A 7,090-nucleotide genomic window follows, 5' to 3' on the forward strand; every position below is an offset into this window, starting at 1 on the left:
CTTCATTTTCATTTGACATGTTGAATGTTGAGAAATTTTGAAGGACATATGAAGTAGTATGTATAGATTTTGGTAAACATAATTTGGGTTGTAATGTGAATGGTGGAGTCCAAAATGATTTGTTGATGGGAGTGTTTCCAATCAAAGAAGGAGAATATGAGATAGTAAGTCCATTTTTTTATGAGATTGTAGATAACTTTGATAGCGTTGTGTTGAACATTACTGGAGGCTGAGAGGGGGGGTGAATCAACTTTCACAAAATATTTTCACTCTTCATCATTTATCAACATTAATGAGCTGAAAATAAATTGCAAGAAATAGCAATAAAAACATCCACACAATGACACAAAATTTTTACATGGAAAACCCAAACTAGGAAAAACCATTGTGAGAATTAAACTCACAATATATAGTAACAGTTTTACAATAGACAAGGGTTCCTACCAAAAAGAGATTACTACTTTGAACTTGTAGATTGAGATGCACAACCTTAGGCAAGATACAAAAGAGAGACTTGCTGAATTGGAGATCACTTCTCTAGGGTAAGATACAAATTGATCTCATAAAGTAATAGGAATAATAGATTGAACTGTATACAGAAAGCATTTGTTAGAATGTGGATAACAACTTTCTAAATACACTCATGTGTGTGCTTTATACACCTCTGAATCATTTTTCTTATTCACTTAACATCCACCGATCATCCATCCATCTCACAATCACATTACTTTTTCTTTTCTTACTCCATTCTCATATCTTATCTATCACAACCAATATATACCAATCGGATCTAAAAACAACCACCACTAGGTTAGCCAAAGATGTATGTAATGTGTATACATAATCGACCCAAAAATATATTATCTAGAAGGTAAAAAGGATATTTACCAAGTTCGCACTCCTTCCAACTAATATCAAAAACATTTCATACCCAACTGCTCAAACCAAAAAGACTAAACTTGTACAGAAAATTATTCCAGACCACAATAAGTTTCTCTAGAGAAATCAATAGAAGTTCTTCCAGGCCAGGTAAAGAACACCAAACCTCTAGAAACATACTAACACATCATTTTATAACTTCTTATTTGTAAATAATTATGTATCCTAATATCAAGAGAGAAAAAATCCGGACCACTATCTACAGATCAACTAATCATATCCAAAATTTGGATCACCAACAATAGTTGGGGCAATATGATATTGACAAAGGGTTGACATCAATGAAAACAATGACATCCATATGTGTAACAATCTCTGCCTTTGTCATTGATGGCAAAACAAAAATGTACTCACTCTCTCTCTCTCTCTCTCTCTCTCTCTCTCTCTCTCCCCTAACACCATTTTTCCATTTCTCCCCCTTTGACAACAATGACAAAGGGTAAACACATTTAAAAAGAAAAAACATACAAAACCAAAACTACAACCTTCTTCAAAAGAATAATTAAGAAAACAAATAAGAAAAGAAGAAATGTCAATCAAACATTTCTAGGCCAACATTATTTGAATTGATTCTTCAAACCAATAACTAATGAGTTACAAGCACACATAGTAGCAGATAGAATCTTGTTATAAGTTTCATAGTCAACATACAAATTTATTGCAACACCAAAGATATTAGAATTAAACATGGGTAAGTGCACCAAGATGGTGGTCAGAAAAGTGGACACACCAAAAAAAAAATGAAAAACAACAAAATGCGCACGAGGTATTTCAAATTTAAAGAACCCCGTATGTGTTTAGGCTCATTTTGCTAAGCCTAACTAAAGCTAAACCACGTATGGGGTTTAAAGTATACTAACTGCTTACATGGTTTAAAAATTAAAACCCCGTACGTGGTTTAGAAACTAAAAACCCCATATGCAGTTTTAGTTTGTAAACCATGTACACATTTATCTATCAATAAAATGCAATTCATTTAGCATTCCATTAGGTTTTTCAGTAGGATATATACATAAAATATAACATTTAAGTATAAGAAAGATAAAAGATAGAGAATATTTTAAGTTATATTTTATGTATATATTGTCAAGATGTTTGAGAGTGGTTCCAGATCTCTAAGAGTTATAATGAAGATTCTAGTTTTTTGAGTATTCTTATAAATTTCAAACTTAGTCAAATTTCAGTAATCAACATGCTCATATCAGCATTATCTCTCTTGTCTCTTCCCTACATTCCCCCTCTCTCTTCCTTAACCCCTACCTTTTTGTCTCTAGGCATCTCCCTCTCTACTTTCTTCCCTCTCTTGGGTATCCCTCCCTCTCTTTCTCATCTCCCTCACCCTCTTTCTCTCTTTCATCTATCCCTCTCTTTCTCTCCCTCTCTCAAATATCTCTATCTCTCACTCTCTCCCCCTCTCTTTAGTGTCTCTCTCTCTCATTCTCTCCATCTCCCTCCTGTTAGGATTCCCATAGATATTTAGAGGGGGGGGTGAATCAGTATGTAACCGGTTAAACAATTTTCTTAACTTAAAACATGTAAAGTATATCAATATTATATACCGGTAAACAAGAAATAATGCAATAAATAGAGATAACAACAACCACATGAATAACACACCATAACACAATAGTTTAACGAGGAAACCTGGTGTGGGAATAACCTCGGTGGGATTTGTGACCCACAATATTCACTTACTGGCCAATAAGAGAATATTACTGCTACAAGAGGGGCCTACACATGCAAGAAGGCCAAGTCCCTAGAGCTCACTACTCAATTACAAAATGGGAAGTCTGACTGACTTACAAAATGGATTATATAAATCCAATATCTTGTACTGCTTCAAAATAGCATCTACTATGCCAGATCAAGTATCGGTTTATAGCTCTGCTTCATACATAAACCCTTAACCTATAACTCGCATAATAGGTCTGCCTTATTTCGCCTATATATTTTCTTCCATCTATTTCAAAATGTTCTACAATGATCTCTTATATATACGAGTCATTTTGCAATTTGCCAAGTCGGCTTACAATGATTTTACAATAATTAAGAAAATATATTAGACAAAGTGTCAAGTTGACTCAAGGAATCTTTATTATCTACATTACATTTAGATGCTATCATTTTCAAAATTGGAATGGTATCATCTATTTCCTTGTATGCTTGTGAGCTACAATATGTTATCTTCTTAATGGAGTCCAAAAGAACTTTTGCTACATTAGTTGATTTGAATTCTGCATTTGAAGAGCCAACACTTTGTATCCCATCAATGGGAGCAATTTCCTTGCTTGTGGTGATCTCTAGTAGGTCAGTTTGTGTTTCCATTTCTTTAAGAAAAGGTTTGGATTGCTCAACTGATGTCGGTGGCACTGTCTTTGTATGAACCTGTTGCTGTGATGGAGCCTGTTGCTCTATGTTGTCATCTGTCGGTTTACCTTCTGTACCATTTGTTACTAGTGGCTCATTAACCATATCTATTTTCCCAGTTGTATCCTTATCTACCACAATATTGACCTTTTGTGTGTCAATGTCCAATGTATATAACACCTCAGAATTGGGATTGGTGTCCTCTTGTGGTATGTCCATACTCTCACTAGCCAGTTGTTTGTCAATGGTAACTATCGGTGGAGTATCCAAAGGTGGTGGGGATAAGTTATTTTTTATTTTTATGCTAGGTGGTCCACCAACCTTGCCTTTTCCCTTATCCTTATCCTTCTGATATACTTTGATGGGTTTATGGTTTTTATATTCTTCCTGCTTTTCCTTCTCTACAAGGAATATGTCCCATGCATTAGCAGTTTCCTCTGCTACCTCATTCACTCTACCAACCATAAGTGCTACATGTTGGTGTGTAGTTGAAAATACTGACCGGTTAGCCTCAAAGATTAGATCATCTATCTCTTTTGGTGAGTTGACTGGATAAACAACAAGTAGTTTTTCAATTTTCATTTTTTTATCAAGCTCTACAACAGCTTGCCTTCTAGCTTCAAGTCTTTTAAACAGTTATGCTGGTAATTCATCTACAACTTGCGTTAGAAATTTCTTGTAAATGTCCAAGTGTAGAATTACACTATTTTCAACTTTCTCCTTGTCATCAACTGATAATGAATCATATAATTTATTGATGTTTTTCAGCTTTCCATCCTCTGTAATTTCATTTAGAAGTTTGTCAATTGGAGCAATGGTTTGTTGAGTCTTCTTCTTGGGTGTTAACTTCTTCTTTGGAGTTACTTTTCTAGATGGGGGCCTTACTACCTATTGTTTTTGTCTAGTTCTTCTAGGAGAAGGTGTAGATACTGATGAAGGTTTCCTTTTTCTCACAACTCTTTTAAATTCAGTTAGCATATCACTTTTTGAAGAAGTTGCAATTGGTGAAAGGTGAGTTTCTAGCTAAAGTGTTTTTAACTCATTTTCAGTAATACTAGTTTGTCTAAGTACATCTTCTTTGATAGCTTTAGCTTGTCTATATTCTCTTCTAACTATTGCTTCCACGTTCTTTACCCTTTTCTTTGATTGGATTTGATTTCCATTAGTCTCAGCACTGCCAAATACCTCTTCTTTAGGTTCCTTGGGTGCTTCCAAGAGGGCTTTTGCATATGTTTCAATTATGTGGTCATCAGTTTCATAACCCATTTCAGTAACCCAAATGGTTCTTGGGACAACTTCCTCCATCCAAATCTCATCCTTCTTAATAACAAAGCATATTTCATCCTTATACTTATTTACAATTGCTTGTGATAATCTGACTTTGGTATTCATTCAGGCCTTCAATGCCTAAAAGTACTCATTTATATTCTTTTCTTTGTTTTCACTTATGTTATTTAGTAAATCAGACAATTGTTTGCCTACCGGTATATCAAAACCAAGATTATTGTTACCGATACTAGGCACTTGTTTTGTTATGTGTAGCATTAAATAGACAAGTAGGTTTCCAAATCCGAATGTCCCCTTTTTGTCTTTCTTTATCTTTCCAAGATTGTCAATAAGTTCATCTTTCAACCATTCACACACATCTACTTTTGCATTATCTTTAATCATATCATAAGAACTTTTTATGCATAAGCTAGAGACTGAGTTTAACATATTTGCATGTGTGGTTTTGTAGCCTAAAATCATGCTAATGAATATGACATTGATGTCGGTTACATCATTTACTCTTAAGGATCTCTTATCAGATGTTGCACCTGTTAGGTTAGTCACTAGGTCATTTGAGACCTTCTTTGTCTTATCAGGCTTGTTACTGGTGGAAGGTAACCCTGTCACAACCTTTACTGCCTCTTTTGTGATTTTGTGAACTGAGTCCAACCAAAATAATTCACCATGAACCCTACTTAGAACTATCCTTATAACATCCTTAGAAAAATCTAGAATACTGAGAATTTTAGTGAGTCCTAGGGTTTCAACTTTTTTGTGTTCAGGTTTCACAGTACCAGAATCATCACAAATTATAGTTTTATACATTCTCTTGATTTCCTCATCACTTAATTCTTCTATGTGACAATGAATGTACATTCTAGGGTCTTCTACAAAAACTACTTTGGGGATTTGACAAAATGCACCAACATTATCATCTTTCTTGGCAATCTTGGGAACTAACTGGAATACAGGTCTAGGGCATTTAATCACTTCGACTATAGTAGGGTTTGCTATGAATTCAAGAAAAGATGAAGAAGCCATGATTATAAATACCTTTATCTGCCTTAGGAATGATTGCTTGCTGAACTGCTTCACTTTTTTGCTTGAAATACCTTTGCTCTGGAATTTTCACGCTCTTTGAATGTTTGAATGCTCGGTGAAATGAAATTGGAGCCAAAACACTTGATTTATAATGTTAATTTTTTCAACCACCACATTTAATGCTTGCCTATTAAGTAATGACTTAACTTATCTGCCAGTATAGAAGTAATTTCAACTTCTCACCATCAACCGAGGGAATAATAGCATGTTTCCCATTTGATTGCTAAACCCTCAAGGAAATTTTCTTCAGTTAGATGAAGAGTCTCCCACTGATGGAGTGTTACTCTCTTATGTCAGTGGAGTGTTAATCTATTTTCTCGGCGGAGGAGTGTTCCTATCACCATTTAGATTTGATTTCTTGATCCATTGTTTTGAGAATTCCAGCTTTACTTCTTCAACCTTTTCTTTACCTTTCAAACTAAGACCTTTGTTATTTATTGGTGAGGACTTTCTTCTACAAAATTTTGCAATATGTCCAATCTTTTTATAGGCATAACAAGTCACATTATTTTTCTGAATAGCTTTTCCATAACCTATGCCGGTTTGTGTTCTGCATTGATTAGATAAGTGTCCAAATCTTCCACAAACATAACATTTTACATTCATTCTGCAATTCTCTAAATTGTGACCAACTTTGTTGCATTTTGAACATTGACCGGTGGGTGTATTGGTATTCTGATAATTTCTAGATCTACATTGATTTTCTCTATGACCATACTTGTTATAGTTAAAGCATTTTCCATTAAATTTATAAGCAGTAGGTTGTCTTACTAGTTTGCCTTGATCCTGTGTGTTTGTAGTACCAGAGCTTTCACTAGCTTCAAAGCCAAGACCATTAGTGCCACCATTAGGTTTCTAATTCTTCAACAAGTCACCAAGTTCTTCTGAGCTTTTCTTGAATTTTTCTTTGTGTTGATTTGCAATAGCTAGTTCTCTTTCCAAGATAACCTTTTGTCTCATGAGTTCATTTGAGTCATTCTGTGCATGCATCAAATCTCTCTTCAACATATCATTTTCATAACTAAGTCTTGTGTTTTCATTTGTAGCATCATTCACTCTTCTAGTCAAGTCTTGTTCATTCTTCTTCCTATCTTCAATTTCTTTATAAAATCTCATAGTCATATCCTGCATCTTATTCTTTGTTGTCATGTTTTCTTGTTTCAACTTATTCATCAGATCACTAAGAGTTTCCTTTTCATCATTTTCATTTTGCATCTTTTCACAAAGTTCTCTTATCTTTTTTCTTGAAATGGTAAGATTTTCTTGAAGTGCTTGAATAATATCCTATGTAGCTTTTAGATCATCCTCAAGTTTGATATTTTTAAGTTTTTCTGCATCATAGTCTGAGAGAGATACTTCTAATTGCTTCATCAGGTTTTCCATCTCTATCGGTGTCAAGATCTTCCTCAAGCTA

Source organism: Cryptomeria japonica, chromosome 2, assembly GCF_030272615.1.
Source record: "Cryptomeria japonica chromosome 2, Sugi_1.0, whole genome shotgun sequence".
In the NCBI taxonomy this organism is placed as follows: Eukaryota; Viridiplantae; Streptophyta; class Pinopsida; order Cupressales; family Cupressaceae; genus Cryptomeria; species Cryptomeria japonica.